This window comes from Phodopus roborovskii, unplaced genomic scaffold (assembly GCF_943737965.1).
Source record: "Phodopus roborovskii unplaced genomic scaffold, PHOROB, whole genome shotgun sequence".
Classification (NCBI taxonomy): Eukaryota; Metazoa; Chordata; class Mammalia; order Rodentia; family Cricetidae; genus Phodopus; species Phodopus roborovskii.
In genome coordinates this window covers 28,521,409-28,532,383 of record NW_026126469.1, presented here as the reverse complement: position 1 = coordinate 28,532,383, position 10,975 = coordinate 28,521,409, and the positions used below count along the sequence as shown (strand labels likewise).

The 10,975-nt window shown below is 47.7% G+C and overlaps 1 protein-coding gene across 2 annotated transcripts in view; it reads left to right on the top strand.

The window, feature by feature from the left end:
• The first annotated feature begins 294 nt into the window (after positions 1-294).
• Boc (BOC cell adhesion associated, oncogene regulated) overlaps positions 295-10,975 on the top strand; it is a 74,169-nt gene continuing 63,488 nt past the window's right edge. The window contains exon 1 of one of the 2 annotated variants that reach the window (XM_051191527.1): positions 295-746. The gene's annotated coding sequence lies outside the window, so the exon portion shown is untranslated. The remainder of the gene's footprint in view (positions 747-10,975) is intronic. The other variant, XM_051191529.1, reaches the window with a different exon arrangement.

Here is a 10,975-nt window from a genome sequence, read left to right as displayed (position 1 = left end):
AAAAGGGTAGTACTGACAAGAGGATGACTCCAAGGTGAAGCTAAGCAGGGTGGAGGGCGCCCCGCGAGTGGCAGAAAGCACTTTTGATGTGGGCAAGAGAACGGAGTTGGAAGGACTGAGTGAGTCTAACGCTGCGTGGAGAAAGTAGGCGTTAAGGGGGAAATTGTCCTAGAGTTTGGGGGACCGTGTGTGTGTGTTTCCCCCCAGTTTCCTTTCCAATACTTTTTCTTTGCTCCCTTTCGCTCCTCCCCCTCTCCCCGCCTCCTCGGCTCCCCGCCCCTCCTCGAGCGGTAAGGGGAGGCTCCTAGGCAGGAGAAGCAAAAGAAGGAATTGTTTGCAAGTTCAGTCATCCAAAAAAGCGTCTTCCATATGGAGGGGTTGGGTGCGCTGGGCGCGGCGTCTCCTGCCTGGTCCTCCTGCTGCCGCTGCTGCCACCACGGCTCCCGCTTCCTGCAGCGGGGACCCTGAGCTTGGGTTTCGCCGGTGTCAGCTCTGGCCGCGCTCACTCACTCTCGCACCTCGTACCCGCCGCGGCCACACAAGCCCTTCCTTGTCGGCCCGCAACTTCTGGGTCCCGGGCTCCTTTGTTGCTCCGGCTGCGGCCACTCTCCCGTGGCGTGTGTCCCCGTGTGTCACCACGCTGTGCGAGTGTGGCGGTGCTGCACGGGGCCGTGTGGCCCTCTCCGCGCCACCACGCGGGACCCGGAGCCCCGGCCCCCTCTTCCCAGGATCTGGCTGCAGGAGAGGTGAGTCATGTCACTGAAGTTTGTTTTCTTTTCATAAAAAGTTGTGTTTATTTGTTGGTTTGGGGCTAGGAGGCGTGTGGGAGGCGGCCGCCCGCCCCGTGATGCCGACGGCTCCTGCGAGGAGTGCTGCCGGGCGCGGGCTCCGAGTGCTGGGCTGCGGCTCCCAATGGGGCTCCGAGCGCTGGGCTAGAGGGCCGGCCCGGGAAGGGGCTCCCAGTGTTTAACTGGGATTCGGGTTTGGGTTGGGGCTCAGTTGGGGCTCTGAGTGTTCTTCTAGGGCTCAGATGGGGTTTGGACCCTGGGCTGGGGCTCGAGCTGTGAGCTGGGGCTCGGAGCGCTGAACTGGGCTTGTGTTTTAGCTCCGATCTCTAGGCTGGGTTCGGTTTGAGCTCCGATCACTGAGGGGGACAGAGCTGGGGTTCCGAGCGCTCGACTGCCTCCGGCTGGTGTCAGGCCCTGACGCTGCACCAAGTTCCCGGGGCCACCGCTGGTTGTGCCCGGCTCAGGGCTGCCGCGCCTCCCTCTCTAGCCGGGTCTGGAGCTCCCGCGGTTCCCGGAAGCTGCGCCGGTGGTAGGAGGGCGCGGACATCTTCCCAAACTTACCCCGAAGGCTGACACTGTGCCCCGGCTGACAAGCCTACACTCAAAACCCATTTGCCTCTTTGGGGGGAAAAGTTACCACTGGCGTTTTGAAAGGAAAAGCCTTAAATAAGGGACCGAAAGAGACCAAAAGCTAAACTGCCCCCAAAGAATCCCCTTGGCTGTACGGTGGATGGGAGATACTGAATTGGCATCCAGAGGTGTTTGTGAGGCTAGGTGTCTGTCTGTCTGTCTGTCTGTCTGTCTCTCTCTCTCTCTCTCTCTCTCTCTCTCTCTCTCTCTCTCTCTCTCTCTGTGTGTGTGTGTGTGTGTGTGTGTGTGTGTGTGTGTGTGTGTAGTATTCCACTGGAATTGTGTTTTGGGAATTTTGTTTCTGTTAACTATGAGAAGATGGGGAAGTAGCTGCTGGGTTTGGAAGGGCCTGTCTGTTAGTTTTCCATGCGGAAAAGCTGTGAGAGGTGGGAGGCAGGCAAAGCTGGGGAGCCTAAAGGAGCCTTGCAAGTGCTTTTGTTGACATGTGGAGATGACCCAGGCCCAGTCTCCTCTAGAGATGTGGCAGTTATGCCTAAGAATACGCAAACCACATACCAGCAATCCCAAACAGGCACTTTCTGGGTGTGGCGAAGTGTTCTGGGCTCCCCTGGTCCTTCCCTGCAAGCTCCCTTCCCATAGGCTTTTGAACTGAAGTTACCTCTTACTGGATTAAGTGACAAGAATATTCTGTTTCAGGCCTGTGTTGCCAGCACATTTGTCACCTAGCTCTTTGTTGTACAGAATTTTGTAAACACAGACTTTTATTGAATGTAGCTTCATGAATTCTTGAATATGTAAACACTTTTGATTTTTTTAACCACTGGATGCTAATTGTAAGAATGTAGTCCAATACCATGACAATTTTCTTTTTCTTTCTTTCTTTTTTTGCATATCTTTGGTTTGGCCAGTAAGTCTGTCTCCATTTCCTCAAGAATAGTGTGGAAAACATTAAAAAGATCCTGTTGGACCAATGTGAGGGACTGGGCTGCCTATACATCTGGATGGCCTGTTTCTCGAGCTTTAAAGTGACTCTGATGCAAGAGGCTGGCCATTTTGAGGTGTATAACAGGTTTCCCAGGAGCACTCTGAGGTCTTATAATTGGCCCTTTTTAATGGTCTCATAATTGAGACCCAGGAGGTTCCCATGGTAATCTGGAAGCACTCTGGGGTCAGCGGGACAGAGTTGAGGTGGAGACTGCAGTAGAGTTATGATTTCCCAGCTAGACGAGACTTTGGGTTGAGTTTATGCAAAGAGGAGGAAAAATAAAGGAAGTTATCATTCTCTCCTTGTGTCTCTTGGCTGTCACTGGCAGCCCTTGTGGGGAATGAGGATTTGTCCCTTCAGGAGCTGGCTAGAGGCTGCCTATACCTATGAAGTCCAAGGACTGAGATGTCAGACACTGCCCCTTTGACCCACTTTTGTGATATCTCAGAAGTGTAACTCTGCAAGAGACTTTCACTCAGGGGAAGGGGCCAAATCATGGGCAGTTGGAAGTGGATGTTGACAGAGTCCGGAATGGGCAAGTTCTTTGACCACAGCTGGGGAGGAAGACTGTAGGCAAGACCTTGAGAGGAACCTGCTTAGCTGCTAGCTGGTTGGCCAGTTCAAGATAAAGGGTGTAATTTATGTCCCTTCCCATCCTCCAAATGGGTCCAGAGATTTTACTGTCTTTGAAGTGTTTTATTTTTTTTCCCCCCAATGGCATGAGATCCCTGCTCTCTTAGAGGCCTCTCTGTGGTTTCCATGGCCTGACATGAATAGGAGATTATTCATGAAGTAATTCTGTTGACTTCCTCAGGGACTCCTGGGGTTTAAGAAAAGAGGGTAAGAAGTAGGGATCATAGTATTCCATGGGCCCTAGGGGGTCTGGGTTCAAATATCAGCAGTCACCGATATGCTTAATGACTTAGGGTTTTGTCTCTGTGTCTTTCCAACAACAGCTGAAGACCCAACTACACTAGGTAATTACTGTCTAGTGTTTTCTGGACTCTAAATAAGAAAGAGTTAACTAAGCTTAAAAAGATGTCATTATACATTGGGAGTTTGCTTTCTTTCCTTCACACTCTAAGCTCCCTTGCCTTTGAGGGGAGGTAATGGAAATGAGAGAGGGAAAGGGAAGAGTGATATGCTTCCATTTTGAAAAACACATTTACTTTAACGTATGCAATTTCTTGTCACCTCTGCACTCAACAAATATTTATGGTGTACCAGACAGCAGGATGGGAGCTTCCTTCTCCCAGGACAGTTTTCTTTATCAAAGAGTAGTTCCCCTCAATTTTTCTTGATTATATAAACATCTACTACTACTACTCACAAAAATGTTTTGATGATTACCCATAATCCCATTCTATACCCAACTTCTCAATTTTCATTTGTGCATATGTGTTTTCCACAGCTGTGATGAAAGTGAAGGCCATTGTCATTAGACATTCTGAAGTGTCTTCATAATTTGACCAAAGACCCAGAGAAAGCACATATATCCTATCACATTGCTGTTGATGGAATAAATGGATAAATGAATAACTGTTGATGGAATAAATCAAACCCTAACTATGCTCTCCCTAATATGCAGCATTTTTATAATGGGTGAGCTTGAATCAAATATTTGGAGTAGGTGAGCTGGTAGAACATGTTTGTTTTTAATCTAGAAATCCACGCTTACAAAAGCTTTCGCTGGGAAGAATGTTGCCTCTTTGGATCGCTCAGGACTGGTTAGAGTGGGGAGGTGGGATTCTTCGGGAAGAGGCTCTAAGGAGGTCTCAGGTGGTATTCCGAGCACCAGCCCACTGCTTCCAGCTGCTGCCCTCATCTGTCCCTGCATCCTTCACCTTTACCCTCCTTCTTCACTCTTGCCCCATGCCCTTTGCTCTATCTTTTGTTATGCTGCCATCCCCTCTTCATTCCCACTACCGCCACTCTTCATTCCCACAATTGCCACTGCCCACCTGTCACCCCCTTACCATCACCCACCATGGATTCATCACGTGCAACAGCTTTAAGATTCAAATCTCTCATCTTTTATATGTGCTCCATCCCATTTTGTGGTGCTAATACCTTCTGCTCTGGGTTGACTATTGATATCTGATGAGTCTATTCCCTGTCTCCTACCTTGCCATTTGGGGCCCTGTCCTTATTAACTATGAGTCCTGCTTATGTGTTCTTCAGAAGTACTTTATGAATGTTAATGAAAGTGTCCTGCTGGATGCAAAGACAATGGTTTTGTAAAATAATAATCATTGCTCTTTATTGCTCATCAGTGCTAGCAAGGAGGTAGGTAACTGGAAAATTAAAGAGGCCTGTGATCTTAGAAAACAATGTTTTTCTTCTCTTTTCTTATCCATAAAATGGATAATTAATAAGGGACTGCTGTTGTTCACAGCACCACACTTATAAATAGCAAGGACTTCAGAACTCTGTGTATTCCCATTGTTCACAGGGTGAAACAGCTCTTTGTCTTCAGTTTGGACACAGGCTTCGTGGACTCCATGACCCATGAAGTCTTATCAACATCCACCTAAGGGTATCAGGGAAGAAGCAGAAGACATAGATGATGTTTTCTGCTCATTGTCCCCTCGCTCTCTGGCCCACTGACTCAGCTGTTTCTTCATGTTCTGTTACCACCCAGATGCCAGTGTTTCCCATCCAGTAGTTCTGGAAGAGTCCAGCTTTGACTCGCAGCTCATACACTCTCATAGGCAAAGCTTGTGGTGGCCATGGGAACCCCCTCTCCCAAGGCGAACTCTGTCAGATATGTTGGAGTCAGGTCATTAACCTAGAGATTTGGAGTCTAAGCTTGCTGTGGAAAAGTGCTGTGCAAGTTTGGGTGAGGAATGCCAAGTGTTTATGCCTCTGTCAGTGGTATCACAGTGAATGCCTTGTGGGCTGATGTACCAGGCGTTGTTTATCTCACAGAACCCAGAGAGATTCTGCTTCTTGCCGTCTTCTAAAATACAGCTAGAGAATAACTTCTCTTTTCCTAATGACGAATTTGGCCTTATCTTCAAAGGAGGCCTTTGATGTTTGGGACAGGATTATCGGGCAGAAAGAAGAAATCATAGCAGTAATGCACATTGAATTCATTGCAGTTGCCAGAGAACATGTTGAGAAAGTAACCGAGAGTGCAGGGTAAGCAGTCCTGACAAAAAAATAACCCAAAGAAGCGCCGAGAAGTATGGAAAAGAGCATTATTCTTCTCAAATGAGTTTGAACGATGTTAGGCAAGATGAGGGTGAGGAAGGGTGGCCAGGCCAGACCCTCCATCCTCTCACTGGCCTTTTACTGCATCCATGCTATGCCCCTGGTATCATGGCATGAGCTTTGCCAGCTTTCTTCAAGAGTCCATTTCTAATGTTTGCTGGGAGAGCCCATAGCAGCCAGCAGTCTACTGCTGGCTGTAAGGGAAGAGCAGGGCAAACCCTAATGTTAGTGCATCAGCTAAGAAGTACTTCCTGAACCAGGGGACACAAAAGCTCAGATGGAGTCAAAGCCAAACATGGGGCCCGCAGTCCCGAATGCTCTTTTGCATATTTGCCTGTATGAATTGTTCCCTAGTTTCTCCCTGAAAATTCAGTTTTTCCCCCTCTATGGGTGATTAAGCATGCTGGAGACATCAGACACCAAAGTCAAAGTAATTTTGTTTGCATTTTTTCCAAGAGATTCTGAATTGAAAGCAGAATCTCTTTAGTTTGGGTCTTGGACATGTTTCTAAGATCAGTCACTGGACATTTTTCAGGGTGAAAGGGATAAGTAGATGATTTTGTTCCTTTCTCAACTCCATCAAGTGTTTCTTGAGAATTAAAGAAATGTTCTGCATGGTGGTGCACACCTTTAATCCCTGCACTAGGGAAGTAGACATAGGAGAATCAATGTGAGTTTGAGGCCAGCCAGGACTACATAGAGATACCCTGTCTCAAGAAACAGACAGGCAGACAGACAGATAGACAGAGAGACATGGAGAAACTCGTGCTTGAATTTAGCATTTTGCTTATCAGTTGCATTTGCTCCCTTGCATATCTCTGGATATGTAAACATCTACAGCAGGTTTAGATGACTGTGAAGTCTATCTCAGAGTAGCAGGTGAAGAGAGATGTATTTTAGGGGCAACCAAGTCACTAAGCTTCCCAGTTGCTTCCAAACCTCCAGAACTTCCAAGAGATAGACGTCACACATGATGGGAGGTAAAGATGGTTGCAGATGGCTGATCTTTGGAAGACCCCACCCAGAAAAGACTAGACATGGACTCCTACCACCACCACGTTCCCTGGCTCCGCCAATACTTTCCCAGATTAGTCTAAACCAAATACCTCTACTTGTCCAGGTTTACCTAACATAATCCCGGCAGGTTTATTAGGTATGGGTCACAGTTAATTGGAGAGGAAAATTGGGGGGTTCTGGGTTTATTGGTTTTCCATGAAAGTAGAGGCTGTCCTTAATTATCTCACAAATAACCTCTCCCACGTGATGCTTTTTCTGAAGCGACTGTCACCTTCCAGCAGTTATAGTAGCCCTTCCTTTTTCCATAGGTGCGCTCAAGGGAGGGCGATGTAGTAACATGTCTGTTAGCACCGTGCCTCCTTTTACAGATGCAGCCACAGAAAGTCACAGCTGTTTACCTCTGTCATTATGAAAGGATGTTTTGTAGTGGGTGAGTATACTTGTATACTCATTTGTTGTCCTATAGCTTGGAGTGAGAGTTCAGCGTATGGCCGCATAGACAGATATGCAACCCTTTCTTCAGACCTTGAGACCCCTGGTGGTCTGCCATCTGTAAGGTCGAGTCAGCCCAGGTGACAACCCAGTCAGGTGACTTTTCTTCTCTAAGCTTCTGTTGCAGACACGGAGGCTGGGACAGCAGCCTGGCTCTCACCCTGCTGGACTGTGGCAAGTTGCCAGCTAGTTCCAGTGGGTGGTCTTTGACAATAAAAGAAGGGGGTTGGAGGAGCTTAGCTCTCCTCCCAAAAGGGGAACAACAAGGTGGCTTTCTATAGGTGGGCTTTACATGGGCGGCCAATGCCCTTGTCGAAAACACACCACTCAGGTCTTGAATGTGGGAGAAAAGAATTGAGAAGCTTGTCTGAAGGTGGTATTGTATGGCATTCGTTTTTTGTTCCCTTGATTTTACAGACGAAGCCTTGTGTTTAGGTACAAGTGCGTGAGCATACATGAGCAGCAGGTACCCTTCAGGAAACAACGGAAAGATTTCAATCTCACTTCTCGGAGAAGCAAACCCCACACAGCTTCCTAACTCTACCACTCTGGGAGGCAACCATGAACAAAGGGCAGGAGAGCAGCCTGCTCAGTGCCAAGAGGCAACGGCGACCGCCTTTGCCTTTTCTAAAGATGGACAGACTTAGAGTTGTTTACAAAGCACCTACTGTGTGCCAGGCCTCGAGCCCAGCACTCCATTACCCATGCAGCCCTCCAGTGGCCCCTTGAAGACATTGCTTCTTTCTGCAGACAAGGCCGCAGAAGCCGAAATAAATGCAGTGACTTATTTTGATCTCTTAGCCGGTAAGGGGCAGAGCCAAGATTTCATTAGAGTCCGATAACTCCCAAACTCTCATTTTAAAACAAGCAAAAACAAAACAAAACAAAACAAAACAAACAAACAAACAAACAAACAAAAACAGTAGACATGCTCTTCCCCAAGCAAAGCTCCCTGACTTAGGGGGACTATTTCTTTTGTAACTGCAAATAAGGGGCAAGTGGGATCCTTTCTGTGACTGGCCTTAAATGCCACTGGTATAAAACTAGAGCCACAACCGGAGAATACATCAGCACTAGGGATGCCAGGCTCTGCAGCACAGCCGATGGTGGATTTTGTAGGCAGTGGTGAGAGTCACAGCCGCACTGGGTTTCATATCAGAACATGTCTCTTGAGACTTGCCCCTCCCCTGGGACATTGTCTGAATCTCCTGGATCTCAGCTGCACTGTAGTTGCCAGATGAATCCATTTGCACCTAGGATCTTTGCAAGTCTAATCAAGCAGGTCCTCCATTCTCTCCGTGGGGTGAGGGGGAAGAGCTGTTAGGCCTAGTAGACACTTTGACTGGTCAGGAGAAGTGGCAGCTTGTATAGAAAAATACCCCGGGGAAGGAAGAAGCAGCCTTGACAGACAGGTAACTGACAGGAGATGCTTCTTTGCAGGCAAATATTCAGAAGGCAGCCAGCAGAAAGGATTGGACAGGCAGTTACCTGCAGGAGCTCTAACACTCCACTCCCTACAGGCTCAGCAGTGCACTGGAAGTTTTGGTGCAAAAAATGTGCAGTTAGCTGCTCCTTCTCCCCCACCCCCACCCCTTTATTATTTTTTTTGCAGGGATTAGAGATGTGAGATCTATGTGTATGTGTTTATGGGTATTTGTGTGGATGTGGTGTCACTGTGAGTGGGAAGGGCAGAGGACAACTTTGGGTGCTGGCATTCATCTTCTAGCCTGCTTAAAGCAGGGTATTTTTGTTGTTCTCCACTATGTACACTGGCCCATGCTACCATACTCAGCTTTACCTGGGCTTTTGTGAGACCAGTTCAGGTTTTTACACTTGTGTGGCAAGCAGTTTGCTTAGTGAGCTCCCTCCCTAACACCAGTAGCCGCATATGTTCCCTGTTCTTAAACAAACAGAGGAAGCCTCTGGTGTGGAGAGATGTGGGATGCCTGGGTTTACAATACAGCAATGGGATGGAGTGATGGCATTTTTGTTATCACAAAAGCCACGTTTCCATACTTGTGTATGTAGTGAACTGGCACAGGGGATGCGGGTTGAAAACAGTCTCCTGGAAACTGAAAATCCCAAGCTGTCAAATCTGTGCTCACCCACCTTAAGTTCAAAGATCAGAAATCCCTGGGCATTAGCTAGAGGTTGGGCAGAACGCAAGGGATCTGCCTCTCTCTCTCTCTCTCTCTGTGTGTGTGTGTGTGTGTGTGTGTGTGTGTGCTTTCCTTTGCAAGATTCTGAATAGAAGGCCATTTGATCAACAAATCAGAAACTCTCTTGGGTCCTTCCATGCCCACCTCTCTGCCACTTCCTCGGGGAAAAGGCAGCAAAGGGTCTCATGGTCGATGAAGAGTTGAGTTGGAAAATACCCTTGTAACAGAATTCTAGGTAGCATCTTTCTTTGAGAAAGGAAGGGATAGGTGTCTAGAATATTTATGGGTGTCTTCTGAACAGGCAGTTCTGTAGGGACTGTCATTAGGAGGTGCTATGCTGGGGGAAAATACTCTGCAGGAGGTCAGGAGCTAAGATGTATCTCATCCTGACTCAGGGAAACTGGCCTAGGTTCAATCTGCCTTCGGCAATCTCTGCTGTGCCAACCTGTCCAAGTCACCTGAACACTGGGATCCTAGATTCTTTCCTTTTCTTTTTTTCTTTTTCTTTCTTTTAAAACAGGGTTTCTCTGTGTAGTTCTGGATGTCCTGGAACTTACTCTGTAGACCAGGCTGGCCTTGAACTCACAGAAAGCATCCTGCCTTTGCCTCCTGAGTACTAGGATTAAAGGCATGCACCACCACCAGCTGGTCTGGGATCCCAGTTTCTTAACATCATTAAAGGGGAGACAAGGAGATGCACATAAAGTGTGTGGGATGCATTGTGGGCAATTAGTAGGCAGCAGCTTGTGTGTGAAGAAGAACAGCGTTCTTGGAAGTGAAGTGGATGCGCAGATGAGAGAGAGGCTTTGCTGATGGGATCCCCATTGGCTCCAGGCCTCCTGAAAGGAGGGAAGGAGAGTAGAGAGAAGGAGGAGTACATGGTAGAGCCAGGCCTAGTCACCAGCCAGATGCACCTTAGCAGCCTTCCCCTCTACTTTTTCTCGAGTGTGGTACATCTCAGCCTACCCCATTATGCCAGGAACCCTAGCATCATCTTCCACTTGGCTCTTGATCTCCTACTCCACCTTGTTATTTATTTCTTGTCTATTTGCAATGCTGGGAACAGAACCTAGAGCCTCCCACATCGTGGCAAGCACTCCACCATGGAACCACATCATGAGTCCCAATATCCTTCCCTAAGTTGACAGGTTTAAGGCTTTATTTTCAAATGTTTGTAGAATTCTTGACTCTTTACCACCTAGTCTTCTGTCAACAGTTCTAAACTGCACTGTGGGCATCATTGTTTTCTGCTGAGCTTTGGTGATAGATTATTTTTGATTTATTAAAGCTCGCCTGAGGATTCAGAAAGCAAAGTTAGCCACAAGCTATAGAAGTTAGGCAGTGGTGATATACACCTCTAATCCCAGGACTCAGGATTAAGAGGTAGATGGATCTCTGTTAGTTCAAGGCCACACTGACTATACAAAATTGATCCAGTCCTAAAAGAAACAGCTCACACAAAGGTGATCTCAGCACCTGGGATCACACGCCTTTAATCCCAGCACTAGGGTACAAACAGGAAGATATGGCTGGGTGGAGAAAGGAACAAAAGGCAGAAGGAGACAGGAACTGAGAGCTTTTGTCTCTGAGGATTCATGGAAACAGGATTGCTGTTTTAGCTGGGTAGAGATAAGATCTACTGGCTAGTTGCTTTGCTTCTCTGCTCTTCAGTTTGAAGCTTGAATCCTGATATCTGTCTCTGGGTCTTTTATGTTTCTTGCTACACTGAA